Source organism: Bactrocera dorsalis, chromosome 6 (assembly GCF_023373825.1).
Source record: "Bactrocera dorsalis isolate Fly_Bdor chromosome 6, ASM2337382v1, whole genome shotgun sequence".
Classification (NCBI taxonomy): Eukaryota; Metazoa; Arthropoda; class Insecta; order Diptera; family Tephritidae; genus Bactrocera; species Bactrocera dorsalis.
This window is the reverse complement of record NC_064308.1, coordinates 33,567,099-33,589,495: the sequence shown is the minus strand read 5'-3', so window position 1 is coordinate 33,589,495 and position 22,397 is coordinate 33,567,099. Positions and strand designations below refer to the sequence as shown.

The 22,397-nt window shown below is 36.8% G+C and overlaps 1 protein-coding gene across 1 annotated transcript in view; it reads right to left on the bottom strand.

The window, feature by feature from the left end:
- Nucleotides 1-22,397, bottom strand: part of LOC125779322 (craniofacial development protein 2-like) — a 158,790-nt gene that overhangs the window by 6,471 nt on the left and 129,922 nt on the right. The gene's annotated exons all lie outside the window — the stretch shown is intronic.

The window sequence follows — 22,397 nt, the reverse complement described above, 5'->3', positions numbered from 1 at the left end:
TGTCATCGTTCATGCCTCTGCACCATATTGGAGGACGAGAATTTTAAGCCAATTCCCACAACAGCCCGCTCTACGCCCCGGAATTGACCTGGATTTTATCCCGCTAAGGGCTGCTTTTTCGGCGATCTAACCCCGTTTGGATCGGTAAGTGTTAATCTTTGTTTGTTGTCATTAGAGCAATGCCTTGCAGGAAGGTTGCTCCGTATCCTCCTTCCTCGAGCTGGCATTGAGTCCAACCCGTGCCCGAAGAAATTTTTCTGCTGCGTTTGCACTAAAAAGCTCCGTCCAAACTCCACCTCAGTCAGGTGTAACACATGCAATGGATGGAGCCATCCTAAGACCTCTTAAGATCCTACTGCAACCCTAGCTTGTACGGCTGCGCAATCTTCACATGGAGAACCTCCACGGTCCCCAGGAGCTCAAACAGCCAACATAGCTCCCACTCTGACTTGTCGCCGTGTTTGAATAGCTCGGCTGGCAATCCTTCGGCACCCGCCGCTTTGTTGTTCTTCAGGCGGGTAATTGCTGTTCGCACTTTTTAATGGTCGGGCAATGGAACGTCTGCTCTATCGTCATCGATTGGGGAATCGGGTTCGCCTTCTCCTGGCGTTGTACGTTCACTGTCATTCAGCAGGCTGGAGAAGTGTTCCCTCCATAATTTAAGTATCGAGTATTACCCCTGTCGGCCAGCTTATCAAGCTCTTCATACTCACGCATTTCGGCCTTTTTCTTTTTCTCTCTGTAAATGCGTCTCGCTTCCCGCTTCAACTCTCGGTATCTATCCCATCCCGCACGTGTTGTGGTCGATCTTAACGTTGCGAGGTAGGCAGTCTGGTTTTTCTCCGCTGCGACACGGCGCTCCTCGGCGTACCAGCTGTTCTTTAGCATTTTCCGAAAACCAATGGTTTCGGTTGCAGCTGTACGTAAGGAGTTTGAAATGCCGTCCCATAGTTCCCTTATAGCGAGTTGTTGACGAGTGCTCTCAGATAACAGGAATGCAAGCCGAGTAGAAAATCGTTCGGCTGTCTGTTATTATTGCAGCTTCTCGACGTCGAACTTTCCTTGTGTTTGTTGACGTACAATTTTTGCAGCACAGAGGCGGGTGCGAATCTTGGCTGCAACAGATAGTGGTCCGAGTTGATGTTAGGACCTCGGATCGTACGCACGTCTAGAACACAAGAGACGTGTCTTCCGTCTATTCGACATGATCGATCTGGTTGGTGGTTTTTCGATCCGGAGACAGCCAAGTAGCTTGATGTATTTCCTTGCGCTGGAATCTAGTACTTACTACAGATAACCATATTTCGGGCCCCGGCGAAGGCGTCAGCCCCAACCCATTTGGGGATGTTTCGTCTTGGAGGCTGAATTTACCGACCGTAGTGCCAAAGATACCTTCTTTGCCCACCCTTGCGTTAAAGTCGCCAAGCGCGATTTTGACATCGTGGCGGGGGCAGCTCTCATAGCTGCGCTCCAAACGCTCGTAGAAGGCATCTTTGGCTGGTTGTTAGTTTTCACTGGGTGTTTTTTTTACGTGGCGGGTACCAAACTCAGCGAATAACCCTATGTAGGGGATGTTTCGCCTTCTGGCTTTAGCTCGCCTTCAAACGGATGTTCTTGGGTTACCCAGAGGATACTTGGTCAAAGATTAGAGGTCTTTGTGCCATATGTAAAAGAATCGTTTCCGGCCACTCTCGAGTGAATGGCGATCAGAGAACTTTTCTCACTTGCGTGAACTTCTACACATGACTCCATGCTCCAATTCAATAACAGATTGAAATTTGTTACAATGCCACGAAGAGCTCGCCCTTATATCGGTTGGCGATTTTTTTGCCATCAACATACATTGGCAGCCCAAAGCACATGCAAGAGTACTCGCAGAATGCGATGACATATGTGGGGAATTATGGACGGGCGGATTTGTTTGTTACATTCATTTCCAATGCAAAATGGCAATAGATCACGAAATTATTGAATCGCGATCAATCAGCAAGATCGTCACGATGTCACAGCACGACTTTTCAAACAACAGCTCTGATGTTTGATGGAATTTATCTTGAGGTAACGTAGGTATACTGTATACGGTGCAGTTAGATGAGGGATCTGCTTTGTACGTTTTGTGAGATATTAACTTTTGCAATTCGTGAAGTTTTCGGACTTTTGTGCGCCTCGCAGTTTATTTGGAGAATGGCGAAAGAGTGTATTTCAACCCACGGAATACATTACAGCCAGTGGAAACATCGCCAGCAACAACATTGACCTTGACGAGTTTTTTCTTAACTTGCGTCAGTGATCCGTTTGCAAGATCATTGCTCTATCCGGAAATGCTTTGATATTATACATAGAATGCAACGTCGAAGTAATAGTTACGCAGAAAGCAAGGCCAATCAGTAGATTGACATCCAGGTGTGTTCTCAACTAATGCCTTAGGACGAATTTACACAATCCACCCGAAAAAACGACGATTGCTTCTACCTTCGGCCGCTATTGATAAATGTACGTGGTTCAACTTCATTTGAGTTATTACTGAGTACTGTGAATGATACGGTGTGTGCAACTTTTTGAGAAACATGCAAGCAATTTCAATTGCTGGAACATTATCATCAGTGGAATCGAACGATGGACGATTCGATAGCTACTTCGCATGCCACTGAAGTTCGCACACTTTTCGCGAAGATCATTTCGACATATCAGCCTCAAAATCCGCGTCAGTTATGGAATACGAACAAAATTGACATTACCGAAGACATTTTACATCGTATTCGCTAAAAATTGACCTGCCTTTTGTCAATTTACTTCAACGAAAGATGAATGTTTATCCGAACATTGGCCAAATTATTGTAACTACGATTGCTTGAGTGCAAATAAATAAAACACAAGGTTTGGGTTAATTTATTTATATTTCCCTACTATGTAGGGCAGCCGTTCGCGACGATCGAGTTCAGGGATAATGGGATGCCCAACTTATTCCAGTGTGAGAGCGCCTCAAAATAAGCGTTTTTTATAACATTTTCCATTATGGCCAGATCGAACATAATAAGAATTTTTGGGCATTTTAAATTAAAACACCCACAATTATTACAATTGCAATTTATTATATTGTATATTTTACTTTTAATATATGGAGAAACTACTTAAATCCTTTTTTATGATTTTATGGTATATTAAAACAACTAACGTTTGATCTTTCAATACTTAATAAGGTGAATTAAGCCTGTTAGTTCTCATTTAATAAATGTTTTTAATGATTGGTAATTGAAAACAAATTCTATTATGTATCAAATTACAAAACGTTTGATGATATTTAAATTTCACATTTTATTTGATTTTCATTATTTAAAATTTTTATTAGCGATCTTGAACGGCGGCAACAAATTCCTCCGTTCACATATATTTTTGGTATAATTTCAATCTGGCCGTTCCAGTCATTCCAATTGCAAAACGTCAAAACCTACCCAATCCAGTCAACTGTCAAAGTTCGGTAGTTGAGCAGTTCTCATATCTCGGTTCTCTTTATCTCTGATCGAGTTATTACAACTAACTTTTCGGTGCTGCACCTGAATACCTAACACCTCTCAAATCTACTTGTCATCACCACACGTGGACTGCCGCATGATTCCATAATGCTGATGCGGCAATTCCCACGGTTTGGGACTGTTGGTGTCGTTTGCTACTGGCGAAACGCTTGCCTTGTTATGTCTGCAACTTGAGCCTCGCACCTTTGATGTTTTTGCTTGCGTTGCAATCACAGGCATGACTGCACCTGTTGTTGTGGGCTACTGTGATATGTTAACTACTCCCCCGCTAGAAGAGGAGACGTCCACGGATTCTTTAAGAACGTTGCCTAATATTGCAATACTAACGTTACGCTTTCGGCGCTTGCTGATTATGTGGGCTAGTAAGGCAATAACAAAAAAGACAATTGTGATGCGTAAGCTATTAGCCATCTAGACGTTGAGCTTTCACAAAGCCCTTCAATGATACGATGTGTCTTAGGTTTTTTTGGTTGAAATTGTGCAAGTGCGGAAGCGATAATAATGTTGTATGATTGGTCAAGTGCAAAAATTGTGCAGGCGCCGCTTCTGGATAAGCACGTACCATTTTCCGCCAGTTAGTGTAAGTAGTATCATTAATAGTCACATTTTCTGTAAACTTAATAACAAACGTTCCATTCAAGGTTATTGCATCAGAATTTCCTTCATGAACTTCTAGCACTTTATCGTTTATAACGATCAGGCCGTTGTCAGTTTCCTCTATTAGTTCGATGTGATCTGCTGTAACAGTTTGACAGTATGTGGGCTTTTGGCTTAGTAGATTCAAAATACAAGAACTATTTCTACTTGACATTTGACAAAATATGGTTGACATTGAATTTTTACAGTTAACAAGCTGTTGATATTTACTATTACATTTTGATATTATACATTATTAGTTTCTATCATAATTACTTTAGAATTTTTTACAACTGGCTTGATTCGTATTTTCTTACAATTTTGTTCAACTATTGGATATTTAATTATAAAATAAATGTTATTAAAATTGTAAAATTTTCAATTAGAGACTTTTAGTAAATCGCTTACTGTTATATTTGTAGAGCGCTCGTTGATTAGTGAATTTCTAACTTCATCACTATTTAACAAGATCGGATTTATTAACTGTATCTTACCCAAAGTGACTGAATATATGACTGATTCTATTTCGTCTATCAATGCTCTGTTTCTTGCTGGTATCAATTCCAATAAATTTTCAGTGCCAAGGTGATCTTTTGTGGAGCTAATTATTTTATTTACAGTGTCAGTTAATTGATTTATCTTTACGTGTAATTGGCTATTGATATAGATCTGTTCGTCATTCGCTTCAATTAAAGATTCTGTCCGAGTTTGGAGCTGGTTAAAGTCATCGAAGTCGGGAGTTCCCGATATATATTTGACAGCGGTGCCTAGAAGCTTAATACTACGAGAGTGAATTCTTAGTGAGTCCAGTAATGCGGTCTATGTCCAGTTGCAATGTCTTTCGGATGTGGGATTTTGGAAAGTTGTCCAGAAGATCATATGTACGTTTGTTCGGCAATGTTTTCATAAATGGTTAAGTTTAGGTGGTGAATTAAGTGCTTGTGTTGACGGTAGATGGTAACATCTCCCTCCGATATTGGTATGTATATTGAATTACACCCCTATTCTGTGCACTTGACAAATTCAACATATTTATAATTTGTCAAAATTTGAAATTTATCAAGCATTTCGTATTCTGTGTCTGAAATAAAAAGCTCTTTTCTTTATAAGTTGTTAAGATGTCAAATGCTCTTGACAGTGCTCGTTATGAATTAAATACATATGTATCTGTTTGTGCACCTTGTTACGAAAATGGAAGATATGTTATTATTGTTAAACGAAGATGAAAATTGTGAGAATAGGAATCGCGCGCAGCATTTAAAATGTTTACGCAAGGATAGTTATCAATTTTCTTTGAGTGAGAATACTTTTGCGCAAAATTTTCGATTAACTCGTGAAATTTGCCGTTGCTTGATTGATGAACTAGCCCCACACGATAGAAAAACGTCACTACCTTTAACTTCTTTGGACACGGCTCATACCAGAAATGTGTAGGTAACAAGGCAAATTGACGTGCCCATGAATCAGGCGTCCATTTCGAGAAGTGTGCGGGCTGTAGCAAAACTTATTGTGAAGGTGAAGGAAGGAGAAATAAAGTTTCCCAGTTCAACAGAGGAAGAAAGTTTTATAAAAACGGGGCAAGTATTAATAATATACTAATTTAAGCAAATTTATTTGAAATATATTCCAGATTTTATAGAAAATTTGAAATAAAAAGCATCATAGGAGCAATTGACTGCACGCATATTACTATCAATATAATTTGAATAGAAATCGGCTGTTGCTATTTACATTATTTTGTTCACCACACGTGTGGGGAAAAGCTTTGCGAATTGAAGCTTTTACTTTTATCAAGATTGTCACAGAATACCAAAATATTTCTCGCTTGATAAATATTTGAGTTAACTGTCAATATTTTATTAATTTGTCAAATGCACAGAATAGGCGTGTTAGTATAATTTAAAATTTCCAACCGTGCTAATGCAGTAAACATCAGGATCAGGAGCCTAATGATAGAAACAAAGTTTATCTTAGATTACTTTCTTGGATTTTTTTGCCGTTAATTAAAACGGTTGTGCCCAAATCCTTTTCTACTACATTTTCTGTGTACAGTTTACTTAATTCGTTTCCTAATCTTTTGTTAGATTTAAGAAAGACTTTTTCACCTGGTTTAAAAATTTTGGTTTGCCTATGCCTATTATGGTAATTAAGTTCGGAGTTTTGTGCTTTTATTAGGAGGTTTTTAATTTCATCAAGGTATTTTCATGAAGCAGAATGAATCACGTCAATACGTCCATTGCCCAGTTACTAGAAATGAGCGATATTGCGATTTTTCGATATCTGTGATTTCAGTGGTTGCTATTTTTAAATCACTGTGATTTTACACTTTTATTCCGATCGCAACTAAGTCGACGTTCAAATGGAGACCTTTTGTTGTTGTTGTCGTTTTGGCGGCAGATTCTGCCGATTTGACAGTGTGTGGCCGAATAAAAGTCCGAGTCCGTTTCAGTTACGTAGACCCAACTGTCGTGGGAACCACGAAACCCTTTTGTCGTTATTGGCGGCAAATTCTCTTTTGGGTCCTGTAACGTGAGTCAAGTTTTTCCGCCTTTTTTCACTACATCTTCGCAAATTTTGGAGCGGATCGGCTGTCTCTAAGTTCCTGGCTTATTATCAATATCTATTGGAGCTTCCGAGTTAGAGGGGGTTTGAATTAAAGTAGTTGTAGTATGATTTCTTTGTTTCTATTAGTAAAGCAAAAGTTAATAACTTTATATTAAAAATGTTAAATTATTACATATAAAGCTTTTGAGCTGGAAGTTCCACTGTAGGATGTCTAATCTGTTTTCATGTTTTTTTAAATTTGTTAAAGATGTTTTATATGAAATTTTTGATTTGCAAATATTGCATTTTGCATATATTTCATCTACCACTTCAAACGTTTGCCATACTTCACTTCTTTTCCTTGATACATTTCCTGCCCTTATTAAAAATTATAAGAACGTTAGACTCAAAACTTCAAAACTATGACGAAAAATAGCATATACGCATGTATGTACCTATACAATACCCTGAAGAAAGCTGCTACTTTTCTGCTATTTGCTATTGTGATCGCAAGTACTGTACTATTAAAAAATCACAGCTTCACAAGTTTATTGTGAACTGCTATCGCAATCGCAATTCACAAAATCGAACTGTTATCGCAATTAACAGGTTCGAACTGCTATCCCGATCGCAGTTCACAGAAGCGAACTGCTATTTATGCGATTTTTCAATCACAGTGAAAAAATCACCGGTAGTGAAATATCACTACCAGTTACTGATGTGCTGAACACAATGAGCGCGACAGACTGCAGCAGGACGACAGTGAACTAAAAGTGGCGTTGTGAATCCTTCTACTAGAACATTTCTGAGAAGGCGGCAACATAAGAATGGCCGGCATGTACACAAGGCAACACAGCTCTACATTTTGCATGTACACAATTTCGTTGTGGCCATACTAATACCTTGCACCTCAATGAAATTTTAATATTTTGTTCAAAGTGAAATTTTTTATGCAAAAAATAACTAAATAGGTACATTTATTTGTTTTAAATTATCAATTGTTATTACAAATGATATAATGCAGCTATTTTATGCTTTTATTTGTAAAATAACGTCAGGTTTGTTAGAGCTTTGAATAATTTTACACATTAGTGGAATCACCACTCTACCTTATCTCTTTACCTTCAACTCTACTGTCGTCCTACTTTCGTTGGCAAATATAAAAATAAATTGAAGTTAGCGAGAGCGACAACTGTCGGCCTGCAGTCGTGCAGCTGTCAAAATATCTGTGTCCATCAGAACGTATGTATTTTAATATTTGACAGATGTCGTTTGCAGTCTGTCGCGCTCATTGTGTTCAACACATGAAAATGTATCGTCCTGTTGTATTTTAGGCTGGGAGTAGAATACATGGATAAATTGATCCGAAACTCCTCTTTTCGCTTTCTGAGAGAGCCCATGATCTCACGGTTTGGTATGGCAATACTGAAAGTTCATGGGCTACGAATCAGGTGACAAGCAAAACAATGAACTGCCAGACAAAATCCCGTTAAAAATAACTGACAAAATCAGTTCGTCATTTTTCATTGTGGAGTACATAAGTAATTGTGTTGTGAAAATATAGTGTTTAGGTTTTTTAATTAAAAATGCAGTGTATAAGTGTTTTTACTAAAAATAAAGTTGGTAAGTGTATTATTAAAGCCATCGTAAATACATGTATATAAATATATTATGTTTTCCTAACGTATTATAGGAAAATGTCGAGAACTAAAAAAAAGTCTGTGGCTGGATGCGTAGGAGCGCGACGGTTTTTCAATTTCCCCAACAAGGAAAAGGATGGATCCAGGTTCGTAAATAATTTTAATTAGTAGAAAAATATAGTTATTTAATATTTAGTAAAAACACTTATACACTGAAATTTAAAATATTTTTTCATAAATTGTGCCTATTTTGAAATTGTTTTAGATGCAATTTATTGCATGATAAAAAATATATCATACTTGCGAAATGTAATGTAATTTAGTAAATAGTATCAGCGCTGGTGTGGAAATTACAAACTTCCAAAACATTTACTAAAAATTCCCTAACACATTTCTTCCATAGTGGCATCATTGGCAAATGTTGTAAAAAATGTGGACTTTGACAGCGCTCTCTCGAATCAAAGAGTTTCGTATCAATTTATCCATGGTAGAATAAGATCATTAGTGTCATTAAGTCCCTGACAGGAATAACGGGATGCCCAACTTATTCCATTGTGAGAGCGCCTCAGAATAAGCGTTTTTTATAACATTTTCCATTATGACCAGATCGAACGAAATAAGAATTTTTGGACATTTAAATTAAAATGCCCAATTGCACTTTCCACACCACCCAGGAGGTATGCAAAACGGCGCGTTACCGGTTAGTTTTGGGTGCTCTGTTCCCCTTTAGGCCTATATCACCCATTACAAATTTATTTACATAAAGTAACAAAACGATAACAATCCATTAGTATATAACGAGAAACAAAACGATAAATGTATATTTGGTGATGATGCGGTACTAGGAAGAATTGTTGTTCACACTTTGATGGTCGCTGACGAACTATATTTCAATTTAGTGCTTTTGATCTCACATTCTTACATTCGTTAAGTTTAAGGATAAATTACATAAAATGGCAAACTTAAGAAGTATAGTACGAATAAATATTATGTACAGTACGAATCAAAATTAGGAGTAATTATTATAACTAGTGTAGAGTGGTGATCTCCACATTACCCCCTTCTAGATTTTTGTGAATTGACTTGCAATACATCTAGAGGGTCTGATGTTTGGTTAGAATTAACAGCTGGTTCTTCATCTGCTATATTGTAACTTGGCTTGAGGCGGTCGATTGAAATAACGATGTTTTTGCCTTTTATTTCGATTGTAAAATTTTTGTCGTTTTTTGAAATAACTTTATAGGGTCCATCATATGGTTGTGTCATAGAAGGAGTTACTCGATCGTTGCGTACATATACGTGTGTTGATTGAAATAAATTCTTATTTACGAATGATGTACTTGGAGAATGCCATGAAGTTTCGACGGGACGAATTTTTTGAAGATGATGTCGTAATTTTTCAACAAAAATTGAGTACGGCTGCATATTTGGTTTTGTAGTCAAAAACTCGCCAGGTAATCGTGTCGCGGTTCCGAATAACATTTCGGCTGCGGAAGCCTTTAAGTCTTCCTTAACGGCATTTCGTAGTCCTAAAAGAGTAAGTCCTAAATTATCTACCCAAGATTCTTTTCCGGTGGCTAGTATGGCGTTTTTGAATGAACGGTGCCACCTTTCTATCAATCCATTCGTTTGTGGATGATACGGTGATGTACGTTCACGCTGAGTACCTAATGTTAGTAACATTTCTTGAAACATTTTGGATTCGAATTGAGTTCCTTGGTCTGTGATTATCTTCTGAGGTGAGCCATATCGTCCAACCCACTCGTTCAAGAAAGCTCTACATACTGTTTCTGCTTGAATGTCGACAAGAGGTATCGCTTCGGGCCATCTCGAAAAGCGATCGATGAGTGTAAGACAATATTTGAATCCATGATTAAGAGGTAATGGTCCAATTATATCAACGTGAACAACTTGAAAGCGTTGGTCTGGCATTTCTAAACGTTGTAATGGAGACTTGATGTGGCGTAAAACTTTGCTGTGACTGCAACGGATGCAGGCACGAACAAATGCTTTGCAGTCATTTCGCATATTTGCCCAAACAAAATGTTGAGAAATCATCTTTAGAGTTGCGTTGGCTCCAACGTGAGCGAGGTCGTGAACATTGTGTAGAATCTGCTTACAAATCGTTTGCGGTACGATGGGTCTAACTTGGCTCATTGAGACATCGCAAAGTAATGTCGCGTTGCTGCCTTCCAATCTGAAATGTTTAAGTTGTAAAGAGTGTTTTATCTTACCAGTAACAAGTGCTTGAATGTTTGAGTCAGATTTTTGTTCGTTGGCCATATCAGTGTAGTTGATTGATGTTATTGTGTTGATACGCGACAATATATCTGCGGTTTGGTTTTTTGAACCCGGAATGTGACGGATGTCTGTTGTAAACTGACTAATATAGTCAAGTTGTCTAATCTGACGAGGTGAACCTTTGTCGTTGCGCTTATGAAAATAATAAATTAATGGCTTATGATCCGTATAAATGCATGTTTGATTGCCTTCGATTAGGAATTGAAAATGTTTTATGGCGAGATAGATTGCAAGAAGTTCTCTATCGTAAACTGAGTAATGCTTTTCTGTTTCGGTTAGACGACGTGAAAAATATCCAAGGGGTTCTGGTTCGTTATTTACTAATTGGTGAAGTACAGCTCCTACTGCGACATCGGAAGCGTCTGTGAATAAACGGAGTTGAGCACCAACATGAGAGTATGCTAAAGTTTCTGCATCGGCCATATTTTGTTTACAATCTCTAAAAGCGTTGATTGCTTCATCTGTCCAATCGATACGAGTTTTATCATTGCGTTTGTTTCCTTTGATAAGTGTTTGTAGAACGGCTTGACGTTTTGCGGCGTTAGGTAAAAATTTGCGATAGAAATTGATAGATGCTAGGAAACTTTTTAATTCGTTGGCTACTGTAGGTCGTTTAACTTTTAAAATAGCCTCAACTTTTTCTGGTAGCGGGCGAATACCTTTCTGCGTAATGATGTGACCTAAGAATTTTATTTCTTTCTTACCAAATTCACATTTTGATGGATTAATTGTTAGACCAGTTGCGCGGAGTCGTTGGAATATCATGCGTATATGTTTCGCATGTTCCTCCATGTTTGCTGAAGCTATGCATATGTCATCAACATAAGGAAAGGCGAAGTCAAGTCCTCGTAAGGCTTCATGCATGAGGCGTTGAAAAGTTTGTGCTGCTTTTCGTAGACCAAACGTCATATGAGTAAACTCATATAGACCGAATGGTGTTATTATGGCTGTTTTCTTTATGTCTTCCGGTCGAACGGGTATTTGATGGAATGCTCTTTGTAGATCGATCTTGCCAAAAACTGTTTTTCCTCGTAGGATTGTTAAGCAGTCATGAATAAACGGAATAGGATAACGGTCTGGAACGGTGATTTTATTGAGCGCACGGTAATCTCCACATGGTCGCCAATTGCCGTCTGCTTTGCGGACCATGTGAAGCGGACTAGCCCAATTGCTCTTCGAAGGGCGACACACGCCTATTTGCATCAGATATTCGAATTCAGTGCGTGCGGCTTTAAGTTTATTGTGGTCGAGCTTTCGAGCACGAGCTGTAACGGGTTGACCTTGAGTTTCAATTACGTGACATACCTCAGTCTTTACTAGTTTTCGATCTAGATTCATTTCTGTGAGGTCGTTAAATTCCTTGAGTAACTTTGCGAATGGACACTGTATGTCGAAAGCTTTTATCTGCATATTCAACTCTTTGTGAATAGTGCATGGCGCTTCGAGATTTGTCTTGTTGTCGATTAATTTGTTGCGTTTTAGATCGATGATCAAGTCGTAGTGACGAATAAAATCACTGCCAATGATTGATGTATTAACGCCTGCAACCATAAAGTTCCACATGAATTTCCGACGGAGACCAAGATCCACGTGTTGGCGTACTAAACCGTAAGTTTTTATTGGAGTACCGTTGGCTGCGTATAACGTGACGTTTGTTGGGCGAAGAGAATTAAAATTGTTTTTGTTTGGAAGAACACTGTAATCGGCACCAGTGTCTATGAGATATTTTACGTTTGATGACTGGTCTTTGATGAAAAGTTGATTTACTGCTGCGTTGAGGTGATTGGCGTCAGCATCGCTGACTGAAACTTCTAGTCATTCATGCTGGGTGTTGGTACTTTGTCGACGTAGACATGGACTACGGCATCGGTTGGCGGAGTCTCCAAAAGTTTGATGGTACCAACATTCTTTTGTATTGCGTGAGGAAGATCTGCGCTCACTCGATTGACTATGTCGTCAAGGAAATCTGCGACTAGTGCGTGAGCGACTGCGTTCTCGTGTGCGCATATTATCAAATTTGCGTTGCAATTCGTTAATCGTATTTGATAGTTGAAAAATCGTGTCTTGTTGAGTCTGAGACGATGTACTGGCGGCGTGATCCGATGGTGAACAAATTTGACGCTGGGTTAACGTTTCCATAATAGCGTCGGCAACTGCAATTTGGACATCTATCGTACCTTCGCGTGCGATTACGGATGCTCTTATTAATTCCGGTAAGCGTTGGATCCACATGGCTCTAAGAGTTTCTTCCGAAAAGGAATTTCCTGCCACTCGTCTCATGGCATTAAATAGTTGACTCGGACGTTGATCACCTAGAACCATCTCCTCCAATAATCGTTGAATTTTACGTTGATAACTTTCACCAAAATATTTGAGAAGTTCAGTCTTGAGAAACTCATACATGCCAATGCCTGAGTTGGTAATGCGTTGCGTATTTTCAGCGTTTTTACTGATTTGGCTAATGGTTGGTAGCGTAAGAGGATCTAAAGTAGCCATCACATGATAATAACGTTGAGCGTCGCTGTTCATGTTGCATGCCTTAAACTAATAGTCCACCGATGTGAACCATGCATCCATATCGTTTGGTGTTATGCGAGGCATCGGAATACGTGCATGGGCTTCAGGTGCAGTATACCGTTGAAGCGGTGCAAACTGTACACATTGATGATCTGGAAACGGTATCGCATCATTTTTACGTTGTTGTGAAAACGGTACTATATTCGGCTGATGTAAATTTCTATACGGTACTTCGTTGCCCTCTGTCAGCGCTGGCTTCGTCTGACGCGCAGCTTCACTCGCTGCCTCTAAATGTATGACCGTATGACTTTGATTTTCAGGTTGAATGTCATTGGCGCTCCAACTGCTTCGGTAGTGTCCAAATGCTTCTGGGACCACAGGAATTCCATCGCTGCCAGATATGGTTTCGTCCATTTTGAGTAAGCGCGGGGTTTAGAAAAAAATCAAAATTTTACTCTTCTGACACCAATTTGGTGATGATGCGGTACTAGGAAGAATTGTTGTTCACACTTTGATGGTCGCTGACGAACTATATTTCAATTTAGTGCTTTTGATCTCACATTCTTACATTCGTTAAGTTTAAGGATAAATTACATAAAATGGCAAACTTAAGAAGTATAGTACGAATAAATATTATGTACAGTACAAATCAAAATTAGGAGTAATTATTATAACTAGTGTAGAGTGGTGATCTCCACATATACATATAACGATAAAAACAAAACAATAACAATTCATGTAAAAAATATATAAAAATATCACAGTGTAGTAACAAATTATTTACATATATACAAATGCCTACATTTAAATCCCAAATTCTAATTTTCGTTAAAAAATTGCTTTTTAATTATAGAGCCTCTGTATTCTACCTGTTTAAAATTTTTTTAAAAAATTTGAGACAGCTTCTTCAACTCGGGGAACAAAATCTTCAAACCCCAATAAAACTGTATTTTTTACATCAGAATATGGGACGTCATATCGAGAACGGCCCTCCAACGCAATTGCTTTTCAAGGCACATTTTTGCCAAAAAATGCCGCTCACAAGCAAAAATATGTTTAGGTGTTTTATTGGAAACACTATTGCTTCTTATAGATAATTTCTTAATTTTTGAAGAGGCCAAACAATTGCGAGGAGTCCTCTCTCATTCGTTGCATAGTTTTCTTCAGTTTGCGTTTATGTTCGTGACACCCAAGGCGTGTGAAGACACATCCGTGGTTAATTCAAAAGGTTTTTCGTAGTCGGAATAAAGAAGAAGTATGTCTTCTGAAGATAAAATATCTTTGATCTTTTGAAACGCCTCATGCGCTTCATTGTAGAAATTAATTTTTATGCTATTGGAAATAAAATACTAGTACTAGTAGTACTAGTACTAATTGTACCATTTTCTCCCCGCAGATATTACGTGAGAGGTTTCGCTATTAATGCGTAGTCTTTTATAAATCGCCTGTAGTAGTCACACAAACCTAAAAAGAAACGCAACGCGCGAAGTGTTTTCGGAACTTCCTTTAGTGGAAAATATAATAATGTCATCCATGTAAACGTCACAAGTCTTTCCAATTTCCTCTCTTAGTACGTCATCAATGCTAGGACCATTTTTCAACCCAAATGGCAACCTACAAAACTCGTACTTTCTGTTGTTCACGGAAAATGCAGTTTTTCCTTATCTTTTTCGGTAAGTGTAATCTATTGTCGTAAACATTGATGATTTTCCTAGATTTGAAAGATTTACGGATGTAATCGGGTATTTGTCGCTAATAGTCTTTTCGTTAAGTTTCTTGAAATCTATGACCATTCGAAGTGTCTTTTTCCCTGCGTCATCTGTTCCTTTCTTGTGAACAACTCATACTGTACTATTGTATGGTGAGCGAGATGGTCTAATGGTGCCGTCTCGCAGAAGATCATTTACTTCCTTGTTCCTTAACAATTTCAGACGCTGTCATAGGATATAGATAAGATTTAGAGCAAACTGGATCATTGTTAGTTGTTCTCACGGTTGCTATGATGTTAGTATTGAACGGCAGTGCCTTGTTCGGATCAGAAAATACGGCTACGTATTTCGCCTTTAGTCGTTCAACATTTCCTTTTAAAACTACGTTATTAAAGTCGCTACAATGGAAATACATTAGTTTTTCTAAACCCCCTTCATAAAAATGAATTACTTTCTTTATGTCCAGCTTTGCATCGATTTTCCTAAGGAGGTCATAGCCAATAATATCGTGTTAAGTGTAGTTAAAATAAAAAAATCGAAATTCGAATTGAAAATGTGTACGGTGCATTTTTCTGTAATTTTATCTACCCCGTGAATAGAGCTTACTAATAATTGGGACGTAATGGGTTTTATACCCTTCCAGTTTGCTGGTTTTAAATAATTTTTCGATGCACCAGTATCAACTAAAAATTTCATTGGTCTTCCTTAAAATGTCCTGCTAACATATGGTGGCAGGGACCTACCTCTAAAAAATTAATCTCGTCTGAAATTTCTTCTGGGTTTTCATCAAATTCGGAGTCATTATCGAAATCTACAAAATCGTTATATTCGTCTTGTTGATCATCTTTGTAAACTTCGATGGTAGGATATTGATCTAAATGGTTTATGCGTTGCAATTTGTTGTTAAAGCAGTCGCTATCGCGATGTCTTTTTTGGGCTACCTGAATACCGGAGCTTCTTGGGTATTGATCCCCGAAAGCTGTTCTACCTGAAGAAAAATCTCTGGTATTAAAGGAGGTAGGACTCGATGGAGTGGCATTAAATGAACTCACTTGCGGTGTGCGAGATCCATTCGATCGATCATTTCTTTGTTGTCTAGGGAATGATACACTGTTTCTCACAAGAGGTCATTAATGTTTTGTTAATAATGGCTGTTAATTTCTTTTCGATTTCATCATAAAATTCGGTTATTGTCTGTCTTCCCTGGCGAAGGGTAAACATTTCCTATTCCAGTATGTGTATATAGTTTCCTATCCGCATAAGTAAAGTCAAGCCTAGCTATGATTGCGTCGAAATTAAGGATGGTGTTAAAGGAAGACAGGATCGAATATGCAGATCCCACTACTTTATTCCTTATTATGGCCACTGCCTGATAGTGTTTGGAACTGTCTTGTGCGTTTTGAAAGGTGTTTGATTTGTATGTATTATCAAACATTGACCTCAAAAAAGAACTTGTCATTTCTTACCACTGGTGGGGGGAAATGAAATGTCTTATCTCGAGGGAGAATATATTCATTCTGATTTTATATCGTATTTTTCTTGCTTATATACAAATTTTAAAACTATCTTAAATAACTAAATATATGTGTATGTGTGTATGTTTGTACATATTGCAGAATATTTATTGTTTATTGCTGCTTCACATGGGGTTATTTTGAAATGTACAATTTAATACATGTGTGTGTGTGTGTTATCTCTTCTGTAAATTTATGATTTGTGTCCTATGCATTTTTATTATTATTAGATGTGCATTGCATGTACATAAATGCATTATGTATATATGGGGTATTCCATACCAAATCGACCACTTTTGAACCCGACCCCTTTAGATTTTGCTGAAACTTATCCATCCTTTTCTACCCTTTGAAAAACATTTTTGAGAATTTTTTCAAAGTTTTTTGTTCAACTTCAAAAAAGTTATAAATTTTTCAAAAAATTGCTTTTTTATTTTCAAATAGCCATAACTTTTGTAGAAATTGACTTTTGGGGACCATTTTTTTAAAATTTTGTTTTTGAATGAACTTTTCGAAAAAATACACGAAAAAAATTTAACACCATCAATTATATAAAATAATCGGGTTTTTCGTCATTTTTTGGAAGTCCGCCATTTTTTTTCTCAAAAAAGACCTCATTTAATTTGACAACTATCCCTGCTAATCCCGGAGTGGGCCGATTTTTTTTATATTTTTTTTATTTAAAAAAAATTGTCATATTTTCAAAAATGAAAAAATGTTTTTTTCCGTAAACTTTATTTCTATCATATAATTTAACAATTTTATGATATAATATTCTCAATTTATAGACCTAATTTACGAATATAATCACCAAGATTCAAATTTTTACCATTAGTAAGGTCGATAAACTAGGGTTGGACAATTGTAGACTTACCTATAGTCAGTATACTAGAAACTATACGCCAGTGTGTATCGATTTATGAATACGATTTTTTCATACTCTCTAAAACATAACCATAACATATATTTTTTATATGATAGAAATAAAGTTTACGGAAAAAAATTTTTTTCATTTTTGAAAATTTTACAATTTTTTTTTAAATAAATAAAAAAAATATAAAAAAAAATCGGCCCGCTCCGGTATTGGCAGGGATAGTTGTCAAATTAAAGGAAGTGTGTTTTAAGAAAAAAAAACAAAAATCAAAAATGGCGAAATTTCAAAAAATGGCGAACTTCCAAAAAATGACGAAAAACCCGATTATTTTATATAATTGATGGTGTTAAATTTTTTCCGTGTGTTTTTTCGAAAAGTTCATTCAAAAACAAAAATAAAAAAAAAATGGTCCCCAAAAGTCAATTTCTACAAAAGTTATGGCTATTTGAAAATAAAAAAGCCATTTTTTTGAAAAATTCATAACTTTTTTGAAGTTGGACAAAAACTTTTGAAAAATTTCTCAAAAATGTTTTTCAAAGGGTAGAAAAGGATTAATAAGTTTCAGCAAAATCTAGAGGGGTCGGGTTCAAAAGTGGTCGATTTGGTATGGAATACCCAATATGTATGTATGTAAGTATATTAATATATAAATAGATATTTATATTTAGTAGAATTACGGCTTTGCTGATAAGTAAGCATGTTCAATGATATTTGAACAAAAGGCTTTATATGCCGTGTGAGCTGCCTGACGCCACGACACGTATCGAGACTGGTCGCCAGCGAACTCGGGCAACGATTTGACTACGTCCAAGGATTCATCACACCTAACGGTCGAGTCGATTGTAACCTCATTATATTGCTCTACTTGAGATGGTCTTTCTATCTGCGTAAGTCTATCGGTCAGTGAGTCAACTGTTGCCTGGAATTCCCGTCTCGTCTGTTCGATTGCTGCTCGAATGGCGGCACTCATTAAGGTTCGAATTGTGTTTTCGTCCATTTTAGGTCAAGATACTGTTAACAACTAATAGTACTGTATTCTCCTAGTCACTTTGTAAAAATTTTCCTGCAGCTAATATTCTTAATTTTTTCTGTCACTTTTTGAAGTAAAACTTCTTTAGGCGCGCTTGGCTTGGGGAGTAAACTGGTGAAAAGTGTGATTCGCCTAAGTGTGATTCGCCTAAGTGTGATTCGCCTCAATGTGATTCGCCTCAGTGTGATTCGCCTCAGTGTGATTCGCCTAAGTGTGATCAGGCGAAGTGAACGCAGAGAACGTATAATATAGACAGAGAACGTTTAATATAGAGAAGGTTCACGGCGCGGAGATCGTAAAAATATTTTTGGCTAACTCGGTCGAGATGGTCCAGTTTCACCACAGACAAATTATAAGCGTGTTTCACCACGAATATAGCAGAATTGAGCATTTTCACTGTTAAATGAGAAAAATAATGCGAATTCCAATGTAAAGTAATGTATGCGTACAGATTCGCTTATTTACTATGCTCAAACGACTCTGCTTATAATTTATTGATCTATGTATTTGTATACCCTAAAATCTTTGCAAGTATTACTACCTAAGTATACATTTTATATGGGTTTGACAGGTCATATATGTATTTACTATATACAAAAATATGTATATGTACATACATATATTTCCTTTAATTATTAAAAGTTTCGATATCATGTTAAAAGACCAAGCGGTCGCACATGTGCTCATATATAATTATGTGTGCATGTAAACAAATATGCTAGACCATAGGGATAATGTTTGTAAATTTGTCTAGATGCAGTACATATGTATGTACACTCAATGCTTCATGCGAAATCTCCGTTGAGACGGACAACCAATGGCGAAGCTCGCGTTTTTTGCTTCCATGTCAACGAGTCAATCTGTCGACACAGCATTGTGTTGTTGGTAGAAAATCCTAGCTGTGCCGAAACAATAAGCGAACGATCGTCTATTGTTACCGCTTCCCTTGCCGCGCTAACAGCTTCGCCAACAAACTTGCGTAAATATGTATGAATATATATGTATGTATGAGCTTGCATACATATCGACGCAGATTTTTGCAAGCCGCGTAAAATACAGTCAATCCCGGTTATGTGGCACAATCAAAGATACAGATTTTTGTGGTTTGTCAAAAATAAAAATATAATATGGTACATAAGCGACTGCGGATACTTTACCGAGTCGTACATACTTAAAACAATAGTTTGAATGTATTTCAAAAAACAAACCGTGAGATGCAGCAAGATATAGGCAGTTAAGAGGGATGACTTTCATTTAAGCGGAGTACTACTTAACCGGGATTGACTGTACACATGAATAAGAGGAATATTGAACATTTTCACATGTACATATTAAAAGACCAAGCGGTCGCGCATATTCACGTACATACATATGTAATTATGTGTGCATGCAAACAAATTTGCAAGAACCAGAGAACTTAAAAGTATAGACAGAGAACATAAAATTTGTTAACATTGTATGTAAGGTCGGAATTCGCCTCGCAATTTTAACATTGTTTACAATTCTCTCACATATTCTAACCGAGAATATGAAGAGACAAAAATATATGTATTTACGGCATATGATGACAAGGCATATATGCCGAAGAAGAGAATATGAAGAGACTCCCAACGAAGAATTTCGTTTTGCTTGTTTATATTTTGTTTCATTTTGACACCGAAAATGTGTACAAAATACATTATGTTCTCTGTCTCACATACGCAAGAATATGAAGAGACATAAATGCATGTATGTATGCATGAATATGAATATGAAGACATAAACACATGCATGCATGCTCCTTATGCAAGTTCATACATATGAATACATATTTACGCACGTTGGAAGGCGAAGCTGTTACAGCGGCAATGGAAGCGGTAACAATCGGCGATCGTTTGTTAGTTTCTTTCGCGTCTCGTCGCGTCAATGCTTCGACAGATTGATGTGCTGAACACATAGAACGCGACAGACTGCAAACGCCATCTGAATCTGATATTGAAAGACACACATTCTTAAGGACACAGTTATTTAGACAGCTGTACAACTACATAACTGTGTCCATAAGAACGTGTGTATTTTAATATTTGAAAATAATGAAAACATAAAATAAATTTAAATATTTGTAGGAAATAAATATATGTATATGTGCATACATGTATATATTGCACACACACATTCATATATCGCTCATTTGCTGCAAGACCGGCATAAATCAAAAAACGTGATTTTTGAGTTAATGATGCAGAATTGTTCGTTATATCATACTTCATGTTGAGTGAAAAACTCATATGAATACCTCTTATATGCTCCGCTTGAGAAGAGAATATGTTTCCTGTTTTCCGTGTAAGGTAAGGTAAGTTGAAAACTTTAAACGCGTTTTCTGGCGAATCGATTTTTTTGACTTATGCCGGTCTTGCAGCAAATGAGCGATATACATATACATATAGATAGAGAGAAAGAAGTTTTACTTCAGTCGTGCGGTCATAAGCACACTCTCTTTTTTTTATAATATTTATCAGTATAAACTAATGTTTTATAATTTTCTTATTCTAAATATTACGGTATGAGCACTCTACTTACAGCTTTATATCCAAATAAGTAATGTCCATGAGGTTCTCTTCTTGCTTCACAAAATCTCCTTGATGCTGGGTTGCAGTTTTTCTCTTTCCACTGGAATCGCTTTGAATTCGAATAATAGTTTACGCTAGTTTGCACTGTTTTTTCACATGAATATTTTTTGAAATTTAAGTTTCACATCATATTTCATCGTACGACAATTTAAAATAAATTTTTTTGATTTCAATCCACTTAACTGAAAAAAGTTGTTTTACATACCGATCAAAATAAAAGACAAAATATATTTCATAATCCAGTTTCGCAAATTACTTTCAAAATAAATGTAAAAGCTTCAATGTATTCTAAATGTTCAAAGTTGTTGCGTCATAATTTATCGTACGGCAAATTTATAGTTAGTTTCCTGTTAATTTTAAGTATTAGATTGTAAAACAAAATAGCTTTAACATAGAAGTAGAATCAGTTTATCAAGTACAGTGAAATGGACAAGTGTTTATTTCCTATTTTTCTTATAATGAATAAAAGAAAAGAAACTTCCTCAGATTTTCGTTGTTAAAAATACATCTAAATCTAAGTTTGCTATACAGCATATAGTAAATTCGTTAAAAAAAAAATACTTGCAAATACAAAAGACTTAATGATAAAGATGATGGGGCTATTGTGGATATGGTGCGAGAAAATGCACGTGTGAGTAGTTTAAAAATATACAGCGAAATAGAAAGAGCTTCGGAAAAGTGTATGAACAAGTCTACAATTCAGAGAATATTACGACTTAACGGAAATTCTTCACGAACAGAGCGTCGAAGACAACGTAAATAGACAAAAACGCGTAAATTTCGCAGAAAAGCACTAGAAAAAGGGTATTGACTTTTGGCAGACAGTGCTTTTTACAGACGAAAGCAAATTGAACTTTTTCGGATATGTCGGACCTTCAAATGTTTGGCGAAAACCGGGTACAGTTCTTCAAACTAAAAATTTGCGATGTACTGTCAAACATAGTGGAGGTAACGTGATGGTTTCGGGTTGTGGCAGCTTCTGGAGTTGGAAACATGGTTTTTATTAGGGGAAAAATGGACAAATTATAAAATTTAGAAATTTGAAAAATAATTTAAAGCACTCGGTTGAAAAATTTGGTTTTCTTTATGATTATGTTTTCCAACAAGACAACGACCCAAAGCACTCTGCGTATTTGGTTCACGAATGACTGCTGTACAAGACGCGAAAACAGCGCGCTCCTCCACAAAGCTCGGACTTGAATTCTACAGAAGACGTATGGGATTATTTGAAGAAGAAATTTCAAAATCATACAATTTCGTCATTGGCCACTCTAAAAAAGGCCTTAATAGAAGAGTGAAACAAAATACCCACTGCATTTACAGCTAAACTCATCTCTTCGATGCCAAGAAGAATGTAAGAGGTGCTAACTCTAAATGGTGGACATACAAATTATTAGATTTTTAGTTTGAAAACAAATGAATCGCATAAAATATGATAATAATGGATATTGATTGCATAAATATGTAGCGTACGATGAAATATGACGCAA